Below are 11,859 nucleotides of genomic sequence, written 5' to 3'. Positions count from 1 at the left end.
AACTCCCTAACCGTGTGTTTGACTGGTCCCAATTTTTGTAAGGACCGTCTCAGGAATGTATAGAACCTGTTCACCAAGTTTGGTGACGATCGGTCCGTTCATTCTTGAGATCTATATGCGAACACAAACACACAAACACACAAACACACAAACACACAAACACACAAACAAACAAACAAACACATCGGCCGAAACCTATACACACCCCTATACCGGGGGTGTAAAAAACACAAAAAGAACTATATAGCAAGTGGAGAATGGTGTGTGTGCGAACGATACAACAGCGTGATTGAGTGACGTGTCTAATCTCTCTTCACACGACGTTGCATCTCTCGAGACGGCACGTGCTGACCGCTTTAACACTGTGCACAGACATCTTTTATTGTTCTAGGTTCTCTCCCCCTGATCGCAATCTTCGGCTGTGCCCTACATTTCACATTTTAACTATATGTTTTTAGGCTGGTAATCAAAGCGATGGTGGTGGCGTGCGTGCGTGCGTGTGTGTGTGTGTGTGTGTGTGTGTGTTTGTGCGCGAGCGCGTTCGTGTGTTTGATCAAATGAAATATTTTCCACAAAAAAACGTCACAAGTGTTGGGACTTCCATCCAAAAATGAATGACATAGCATACAAACAGAGAAAATAATTGATTTAGTTGTTTCCATATCCAACGTGGCTTATTGTTAATAAGACGACATTCCAATAACCGATGTTATTGAAATTAAAAAAAAAAGATCATTAACAGGTAATTCTGGGAAATCATTAACTGGAATGATTCGATAATTATGCAACCCTTTGATTAGTTCGATCCTTCAGACACCACTCAAAATCTGTGGAATGATGAACAAGGAATAAAATACAAGAAGTAAGAGTTGAGAAAAGAAAGAACAAGTTGAACAATGAAACAAAAGGTTGAAAAAGGTTTTGCCTGATAAGGAACGACCTGGAGGTCGGATGTTCTACCGACTGATCTAACCCGACTAACTTCCTTGAGGGGTTGAAAGAGAAATTTTGACTTCGAGTATTACACGTGAGTTCTCGAACCTGGGGATCAGTGTCGACTCGTAATGCTGCGTCGCCCAAAACAAATAACGGTTTTGGGTGTGACGAAAAAAAGAACAGGGCCGGAGTGCTATGTGAATTATGAGCAATTATTCGAAAACCATTTAAAAAACATGACACTACCAGACTGTTCCCGCATATTGAGCCAGATTTGTTTGTTATGGCAAATCGATGTTGCAGTTACGGAGCAAATGATCAAAATGTCTTCGCGAATTTGCGTTCAAACGTGTTTTTCCCATAACATAGGCCTAACAATGCACAGCTCGAAAATATGGCCAAGAACAAATCTACGGTACTTCGAAGAAAGAAGAATAACAACATTCTTGTCTATTACGGCTTGCAATTTACCGTGTGCCCTGTAAATTCTTCCTACCTTCAAAGCAGACGAACAGTAGACATCATTTTCTTCCAAGGGAGAAATCGTTGGTCATAAAGTTTTGCAGTCCTGACCCAAACATACTTCTGCAAGCTTTCTATTCTTGTCATATTCAGTTGCTTCGCAAAAATAAAATGTCATTGGTTTTCTCAACTTGTCAAATCAGTCAAAACGACCTCAGAACACAGAACTGGGAAATGACACTGATTGAAATACGAAAGATCTTCGATGACGAAAGTATAAATGACGTCATGTGGTCATACCTATCTCGAGAACTAAGCGTCGCTCAGAACCAGCGCCCTTCCATTATCGTCAGTTTTCCGAGTCGCTCTCTTCGTATTTCATACTGTACGTTCTGTCGATCCCACTGGGCGAGGTAAGTTAACTTGATAACTGCTCCTTTCAATTTCGTATCAGTTTGGAAAGCAAAATCAAGTAGCATTTACTGCAAGTTAGACCGACATTATGTTGGCACTCCAGCACCAAAATAGGGGAAGGGCTCCTAATATGGACCACTTTTTGTTTCATGCTAATAACTAGCTTGTTTTCTTGCGAAGAAGTTTCATTTTGTGCTTGGTAGTCCTTCTTTCCTAAGTGAACCGTTAGGCCTAATTAGAGTGAAATAGCTTTGATAGACATTCAGCAAAATTAAATACAGAAAAAATCACAAAGGGTCCATATTAGGCGCCCAGGCTCCTAATATGTACCAGTGAAGCGGCCTTCACGAATCACTGTCAAAAGCCCCCTATACTTCAAAATATGATAATACAACTTATTGTGCATGTCAGACTAATTCAAATATGCTTTAGATTTATCTGTTTCGGGTTGATGAGAGCATTATTTGAAGCACACCAGGAAACTAAAGAAGCATATCAAAAACAGAGTAAAAATAAGTGAAATTATCAACTTCCGCAAAAAGAAGACAATTTGATATATTTTTTTGAAAGCTCGAGGGCTAGTTATAGGTTATTTTCAGCAAGCTTCTTAATGAATTAATGAAAATAGCCTTTAGCTTTTATTTTCTTCGATTTGTTGAAGGTGGTCCATATTAGGGGACTCACACATACTTTGAGATTTTGCTATTATTTTTTGTTTGCAGTGGAAACTCGGGGTCAAAACTGCTAAAATGTAACAAATACGGTCTTAGCTGTCATATATAGCAATTTTTGTGTGATAAAAGCTTTGGCTGTGGACAGAAACGAGTCCGTTTTAGGCGTCAAAGTTAGAGTGAACGCTGCCAAAAGTGAAAAAAAAGATAAAAAGCCTAACGGTTTTAAGGTTTGTGTTTCTGCAACTGTTTTGACATGCGCAAGTTATCCAGATAGGGTGAATACAGCGAATGAAATTGTTTTTAGCGCTCTAGCGCCGTTCGTTTGTCAGATCAAGAGGTGGTCCATATTAGGAGCCGGTCCATATTAGGAGCCCTTCCCCTGCATGGACTTATCGCCGAAGGGCGCTGACATCATTTCACGAAGGATGTCCCTGCCCAGAGTTCCAAACGGGTTTGGAGATTTTGAAGATTGTGTTCGGAATGATGACGCCGTATGGTAGATTCATTATGTAAAGGGAAGCAAGCGGTTAAAAACGGCCGTCGACAGAGCCAATGAAGGGTGACAGGAACTTTACGCTAATCCCGAACGTTAAAATGAAAGATTTAATAGCTCAGTAGGTTCGGGTTTTGGCTTTGGCGGTCTCATTACAGTAGTAGGGATTTCAAATCGATTTCTGACAACGCTCATTGCCAAGCTAACAACGAACTAGGTTACCGAAGCGAGTTTTTAATGCAGGTAGCGTTTTTTCCGGTAAAACTGACTTGCGCTGTGAGGTCACACTCGTTAATTTGCGCATTTACTCTGGTGGGGATGGAGAGGGGCGAGGGGGGGTGGGGGGGGAGGGGGTGGGGGGGGGGGGGTTAGGGGGTAACGATCTTCTTTCAGGTTTATGCTTTTTTTGTTACTCCAAATTCTTCTTCAGACAATTACATACAGGTCGAGATCTCTTCCTTCTCTGTTCCAAACAAGATTTCATTTGTTTCAGGTACTGTTTGGTAACGATTTGTCAATCGCAAGACGATTCTTGAGTTTGTTGTGGGTTTTGTTTTTGCTGTTTAGATTTGTTTACGTCTTGTTAACTATCAAGTTCTGCAAGTCATTGAAGGGCAGGATTTTGGATGCTCGCGAACAAATAGGCTGTGACAAACAACATGCGCAATTTCTCCAATGGTAACCTTAGGGGCAGATTATACCAGCGCAGAGTCAGCGGCACAGACGACGCACTGCAGATTATTGATGCTGCGATAGGGATTATGACGAATTCTTGGCCTGTTTTCGTTTCATGCAACGTGTAGCGGGCTGGAAAAAAAAAGAATTACCCCAATAATCTGCAGTGCGTCCGATCTGTGCCGCTGACTCTGCGCAGGTATAATCTGCCCTTTAGCATCCCGTCGTTTTCCAGAAAAATCAACCTCACACCTTACCCCCCCCCCCCCCTCTCCCATCTGTTCATATCCACACCTCAGCTCCAACCATCCTCTTCCCTAGTTAATCAATAATCAAGACCGTTCGGTTCGCATTCCTACACGGTCAATTCTCACTTGAACGCTTTTTCTGCAGCTCTCTAAACGAGACTGGAGAACATGTGAAAAGCTTTCATTTCAATGGAGATTTCTCTCAAAATAATGGCGCAAAGAGCTGCAAAATGCGACGAAAAGGTCATTCTTGCGGAGCTTTATTTGAAAACGCTTTGATGATTGTGTTTGTATGGCTGCTGCAAATGTCTAAGATGGTCTTAAAAAGTTCAAACTGCTCAAGTATTTTTCTGCGAATGTCCTTCATAGCATTGTAATGGGGGCATAAAAAAAACCTGTATGCGCATCGAAATGCTTTTTGTGACGGCAGAAATTAATATGTAAGCGCCTAGGGCTATATCTAGATTAGGCGCATAAAAATGATCACAATAATAATAATAATAATAATAAAAACTGGGCGCATCTATATATATATATACGACTTGTGTGTGTGTGTGTGTGTGTGTGTGTGTGTGTGTGTGTGTGTGTGTGTGTGTGTGTGTGTGTGTGTGTGTGTGTGTGTATTGTGAAAATGCTATTACGCGTGCAAAGTCGAGAGGAGCAGTGGGAGCAAAGTGACATGATAGCGCCCTAGAATAATTGTTTTTCATATCCTCAAAAAACTCGTACTGTCAGTACAGGTGGGCGATGATATTTTTGCGGTAGAAAAATATTGTACAGTCTAAAGAGCAAAACCACCTCTGCACCAACACGAATGCAAAATCCTAGCTCAAACCATCACCACAAACAGCAACAGCGACGACAACGACAACAGCATCAGCATGGACAAAGGAGAGATGAGAGCTGAACGGCTGTTGGAGAGTAATTGAAGTGGGTCTGGTTGGGAGGGGGAGGGGGTGGCGTTGGAGGGGGAGAGATGTGTAGGGGAAGGGGGCCGATGGTATGAGGACTTCCAACCATCGGAAAAAGTTCAGTACACCTCCGAACGACGAGTTTCCCGTATTTGAAACAGCAATGTGGGAAAGGTTTGCAACTACATTAAAAAAGACACAACCAACATTAACAGCAACACAATTTAAAAATAGAAGCAAACAAACGAATAAATAAGAGAAAATAGATGAAAAACAAAATCACAAAAAAAGAAATGACAAGAAGAAACCATTTCCTTGTTAAGGCCAAAAAAAAAAATAGGTCTGTTTACGGTAACCCGACCGACCCTAGTTTTTTCGCGCGACCCTAGACTTTTTTTTGGCATTTGGGAAAAAAAAGAAAAAAAATCTTGTTTTTTTGGCAAAATAACGTAAAAATATGGTTTTTTGGGAGAAAAAAAAAAAAAAAAAAAAAAAAAAATCCCGACCTACCGACCCTATTTTTTTGGCCTATGTTACCGTAAACAGACCTTTTTTTTTTTGGCCTAACACGGAGCAGAGGGTCATTCATACACCTCACAAAAGATACATCAAAGCGCAATGTGCGAAACGTTAGCATTTAAGTTGATTGCAACAACAACCAACAAAAGCACTTTAAAATTTAAAAAAAAAAGCAAACAAATAAAAAAACAAAAGAAAATAGAATGAAAAACAAAATCATGAAACAAGTGAAGAGAAGAAAATATTTCTGTAAAACCATTTCCTGGTTAAAGGCACATGCAGTCAGTCTCCCGTAAACCATCACAGACCGGGACACGGTCAGGCTTTTACACACAGTACAAACACCCTTTCATTTAAACACTCACCGCTTGAGATCATCCTATGGTGCCCTCCGTAAAGAGCGAGCACCAAAACGAGGCACCTAACTGTCCGTTCGGATAGTCCACGAAAATAAATTCTTTGAAAATGTCTCACGCTCGACAGAAAGCAGCCACGATGTTCCCGTTCGGTGAGCGTTCGAATGGAAGTATACAATGAACACTACATTGGGGTGTGCACGTTAAAGATCCCACGATTGACAAAAGGATCTTTCCTGGCAAAATTGTATAGGCATAGATAAAAAATGTCCACCAAAATACCCGTGTGACTTGAAATAATAATAGGCCGTGAAAAGTAGGATATGCGCCGAAATGGCTGCGATCTGCTGGCCGATGTGAATGCGTGATGTATTGTGTAACAAAAATTCCATCTCACACGGCATAAATAAATCCCTGCGCCTTGAATATGTGCGCGATATAAATTGCATAAAAAAATTAAAAATCCCTGCGCTTAGAACTGTACCCACGGAATATGCGCGATATAAGCCTCATATTGATTGATTGATTGATTGCACTGTATGTAGAGGCTCGGGGAGCTCAGTGATGGTTTACAGGAGGCTTACTGTGCCTTTAACATCAGAGCAGAGAGTGATACAACTCACAAAAGATACATCAAAACACACACTATACACACAACAACCTTTGATGAATAATCGAAGCGTAAAGCACATAGTTCCCCCATCCATCTGATTTTCTGCCACGCTGCAATAACGCGCAACAAAGCTATCGCTTCACGCATGATCAATCTTGCGGAAGCACAGGCGGCGCTAGAATTGGTAAATAGGGCGTGGGGTTTTGCTTCAGAGTCTATATTATATAGCAATGGAGTTTTTCCGCTTGAAAGGTCAAATGGTGATGTTTTTGCGCGTTGTCGCAGTTGTTGTTGTTGTTGTTATGTTGTTGTTGTTGTTGTTGTTGTTGTTGTTGTTGTTGTTGTTGTTGTTGTTGTTGTTGTTGTTGTTCATGTTGTTTTTGTTGTTCATTTTGTTTTTGTTTTTGTTGTTGTTGTTAATGTTGTTGTTGTTGCTGTTGTTTTGTTGTTGTTGTTGTTGTTTGTAATGTTGCTTTTGCTGGTGTTGTTGTTTTTGTTGCTGTTGTTCTTGTTGTTCTTGTAGTTTTTGTTGTTCATGTTGTTTTTGTTGTTGTTGGAGGTGGTGTTTGTGTTGTTGTTGTTGGTGGTGGTAGTGATGGTGGTGGCGGTGGTGGTGGCCGCGGTGTTGGTGTTGTTGTCGTCGTCGTCGTTGTTGATGGTGGTGGTGGTTGTGGTGACCGACACCGTCGCTACTAATGTATACGGGAGGGAGGTGGTCAAAATATTATTTTTAAATATCACCGTGTTCGTAGACCTTTTTGGTCGATAGGACTGATATGGTTGTCGCTATCGAACGTAAAGGTCTTAATGATATACGATACCGATATGATTATGTCCAGCCCTGACGATTTGTTGAAGTCACCGTGACAAATTTCTTTCTCGAAAATCATGCAGAAGAAACGACAGAATGTTTACGTGACGCAATTGTTCCCTTTATGACGTCTTTTCGACGGTTGGTTGTCTTTTGACGTAAGAGATTTCACTTCGAAAAAGAGGGTACAAAAGAGACGTCTTGGTTTTCTGTGATCGATATCGTATGTCTTTAGTCAGACGGGCGCAGTGGCGTGGTGGTAAGACGTCGGCCTCCTAATCGGGAGGTCGTGAGTTCGAATCCCGGTCGCTGCTGCCTGGTGGGTTAAGAGTGGAGATTTTTCCGATCTCCCAGGTCAACTTATGTGCAGACCTGCTAGTGACTTAACCCCCTTCGTGTGTACACGCAAGCACAAGACCAAGTGCGCACGGCAAAGATCCTGTAATCCATGTCAGAGTTCGGTGGGTTATAGAAACACGAAAATACCCAGCATGCCTCCCCCGAAATCGGCGTTTACTGCCTGAATGGCGGGGTAAAAACGGTCATACACGTAAACATCCACTCGTGCTAAAAACATGATAGAACGTGGGAGTCTAAGCCCATGAACGAAGAAGAAGAAGAAGAAGAAGAAGAAGAAGAAGAAGAAGAAGAAGAAGAAGAAGAAGAAGAAGAAGAAGAAGAAGAAGAAGTATGTCTTTAATCAGAATGTATTTGAAATCATTGGCATTGCACTTACTGACAGCTGGATGTCGCGGAGGAAGGTTGTGGTGGCGGATGGGGGAGATTACGTGTGTGTATGACAGGGATGAAGGGGGTGCAAGGTTTGTATTCTAGCAATATATTTGTTCCGTGATCCATTAAAGCTCTATTTTCAATTAATTTGTTTGTTCCATGCATGATCCGCGAAAAGTTCATTTTCAAATAATATGATTGTTCCATGATCATCGTCCGTTCTGTTTGCGTGCGATTTCCCCTGAAACGCACGATCTTTTATAGCTGCTTTTAATGGCAGCTCGTGTCACGCTCAGAAATCAGTATGATCAATCTTCCGCGACTGCAAATAACACCCCCCCCCCCCCTCCCCGCACCTCCGTTTTTCGTCGAAGCACATAGTTATGCATACATCCGCTCTCTTCAATGCCCTGAGCATGTTCTGTGTGTGTGTGTGTGTGTGTGTATGTGTGTGTGTGTGTATGTGTGTGTGTGTGTGTGTGTGTGTGAGAGTGTGTGTGTGTGTGTTCAGACCTCTAGTGTTTGTTATTGGTTTTTGTTTTGTTTATTTTGCCTTCTAATAACAAATCAAACAAACAAACAAACAAACAAACGTTTAAACACAACTAAGTACATGATCATACTCGTACATCAAACAAAAACGAATTCCAACTTATTTGAACAATCATTGACCCCAATCCTGTGCAAATCCTGTATTTTTCTAATGGAATCAAAGTTCCATTAACTTACCTTTCATGTTGTTTGTTGCTTCGTGACTTTTGACTGTGAGCAGTCAACCTGGTCCAAATTTCTTATTAAAAAACAACTCCTGCCATCTCTAATGTACCCTGACAGCGTCTTTACATCCCCGGTATGGGGGTGTGTATAGGTTTCGGTCAATGTGTTTGTTTGTTTGTTTGTTTGTTTGTGTTCGCATATAGATCTCAAGAATGAACGGACCGATCGTCACCAAACTTGGTGAACAGGTTCTATACATTCCTGAGACGGTCCTTACAAAAATTGGGACCAGTCAAACACACGGTTAGGGAGTTATTGGTGGATTAAAATTATACAAGGACTTATAGAGGGACATCTTAATGGTCAAAGGGAAATAACCATTCTCACTCAGTCACTGCCACCAACTGAGAAGGTTATTTCCCTTTGACGGGGGTGTTTTTCCTACCTCGGAGGAATTTCTTGTTTTTCCTTTCTTTCATCGGTATTTTATCTTTACTTCTTGTGATTCATAAAGGTATCTGAGTTAATGGCTCTGAAAGCCTGTCTTGTGCAAGCTCTTTTTTGTGTCGAGTTTTTTTGTTTTTTTTCCACTGTCTCTTTCACTGCATCCGATTCGATTACAAAGATCTCCCTTGCGCAATTACCTGCCAAGTTGGTATGCTTCTCATCCTGTCTTCTTCTTCTGCTCCTTCTGATGGGCCTGTCTCCTATAGCGCCAAAGACTTCTTGTTGCACGCACTCTCTAAACTGCAAGCTTTTATATATTTGTCCTTTATTCTTTCTTTCGCTGCTTGTTGTTGTTGTTGTTGTTGTAGTACTTTGTTTGTTGTTGTTTGTGTGTGTGTGTGTGTGTGTGTGTGTGTGTGTGTGTGTGTGTGTGTGTTTGTGTGTGTGTGTGTGTTTGTGTGTGTGTGTGTGTGTTTGTGTGTGTGTGTTTGTGTGTGGGGGGGTGTTTGTGTGTGTGTGTGTGTGTGTGTGTGTGTGTGTCCCTGTGTAGTTTGTTTGTTGTTGTTTGTGTGTGTGTGTGTGTGTATGTGTGTATGTGGGGGGGTGTTTGTGTGGGGGTGTATGTGTGTGTTAGTGTGTGCTCGTGTGTGTGTGTTTGTGTGTGTGTATGTGTGTGTTAGTGTGAGTGTGTGTGTATGTGTGTGTGTGTGAGGTGTGTGTGTGGGGGGTTGTTGTCTTTTTTTGGGGGGGGGTCGGCAGGTGGATGTCGCTGAGAGACACATTTTTTAACCTTTCCACTTTTTGGCAACCTCCAAAATTATTCCAATCACACAACCACCACCATCTCTCTCGCCGACAACCACACCCGCCCAAAGACCCCATATCCATCCCCTCCACAACCCTAATCCCCCCCCCCCCACCCCGTCCACCCGTTCTCCCACCACGTGCACTTTTGCTGCAGACCCTGATAAAGGGTGGGGGGGAGGGGGGGGAAGATCTGTCAGGGCTGACTTCAAGACTTGCGTAAAGACTGGGATGGCCGTTATAAAAAAAGGATCCTCTCTCTATCTCTGTCGCGCGTGAAAACAACGGCGGAAATACAAACTGTAAACAGACCAAGTGTTGGACTGAAGAAATAACATGGTTATCCATGATATTATCCTATGTACATATCGCGATCTTTTTGTTATTGTTTTCCGTAAAGGAGGATATTTAGCTAGTTGTGAAAAATGGAATTATGGTGCAGATAGAGTTGTTGTTGTTAACGCTTATAAGTATCTAGGAATATTTTTTTCCACGAGACTCAGTTTTAATTTTTCCTGTCAAGATTTGGTGAGTAGGGGTAAACGGGCAGTGTTTGGTCCGCTTCGTGTGTTGCACAAGTTAGAGAGTAGTTCTTACAAATTGTTTACGAAATTGCTTGATTCTCAAGTTCAACCGATTGTGCAATATGGTGCTGAGATTTGGGCTTTCCAAAAAGGTACGGAAATAGAAAAACTGCACTTGTTCGCCATGAAACGATTCCTACATGTAGACATGAGAACACCAAACGACCTTCTGTATGGTGAATTGGGAAGATTCCCAATATATCTAAACTCATATGTAAAGTGCATTACATATTGGCTAAAATTAACAAAAATGGAAAATTCTAAGATTCCATGTAAAGCATGCAAAGTTCTCTATAATTTAGATTGTAATGACAAGATTACATGGGCGACGGATGTTCGAAAGTGTTTGTTCTCTCATGGGTTTGCAGATGTATGGTACAACCAAGGGGTGGACAGTATTGGTGGATTTTTGAAATGTTTTAGACAACGATTGATAGATTGCAGATGGCAAGACTGGAACGACCATACGCAAAGCAGTGATCGATTTTCTACATACAGATTGTTTAAGACCGGAAGCAGTACTGAAGCGTATATAGATATGGAAATGAACAGCTATGCGAAAAGTGCATTAACTAAATTTAGGTTCTGTGTATCGGATCTTGCTGTACACAGATGTAGGTATAGTGTACGGAGTGAGGAAGATTTGTTGTGTCGTCTGTGTAAATTGTCTGAAGAAAATGAAATACACTTTATGTTTTGCTGTCCTGCACTACGTGACCTAAGAGTATTATTGATAAAGCCAAAATATTATAATCATCCATGTATGTACCGATATACTTTGCTTATGTCTACTGGAAATGTCAGTCAAGTATTCAAATTAGCACAATACGTTTATCAGGGAATGAAAAGATTAATCACTGTGACATGATTTATGTACACATGTATTACTGTTTGATGTGTACAAATTTGAGTCATTTATGAAACACAATGTTTTACTATGATTATGTTGTATATGGGCGCATACCCTTCAGAAGGGGCTCTGGCCTAAAACTGAATAAACTTTCGTATTCGTATTCGTATTGGTATTCTCTCATCTCTCGAAAGGGAGGGAAGCCCGTCGGTTGACTGTCTCCTTTGCGTTATCTCCCTGCAAAAACCTGGCATCACCAAACGCCAGCGTGAAACAGGATGAATAGCAGTTGGAAATTGATGCCAAGTATTAAGCGGAAGCACTTTGATGGCATGGGGGAATAAAGGAAGATGGGGAAAGGGAGGGGGGGGAGGAGTAATTCAGACCACTAAAGGATTTAACCAAAACGAAAATAAGACACAATGACAGCTATCAGAAGTAATTCAGACCAGTAAAGGATTTAACCAAAACGAAAATGGGGAAAGGGAGGGGGCAGAAGATGTGAGACGGTGGTGGTTTCAGTGAACTAAATTCGAGCTTAAGAATATATACCAGATCATTAAAACTGTCTATCGTCACCCCAACAGCTATACAGTTCAGGTTTGAGGTTGTA

The sequence above is a fragment of the Littorina saxatilis genome, linkage group LG4 (assembly GCF_037325665.1).
Source record: "Littorina saxatilis isolate snail1 linkage group LG4, US_GU_Lsax_2.0, whole genome shotgun sequence".
Classification (NCBI taxonomy): Eukaryota; Metazoa; Mollusca; class Gastropoda; order Littorinimorpha; family Littorinidae; genus Littorina; species Littorina saxatilis.
The sequence above is the reverse complement of the archived record's forward strand: the minus strand, read 5'-3'. Positions refer to the sequence as shown.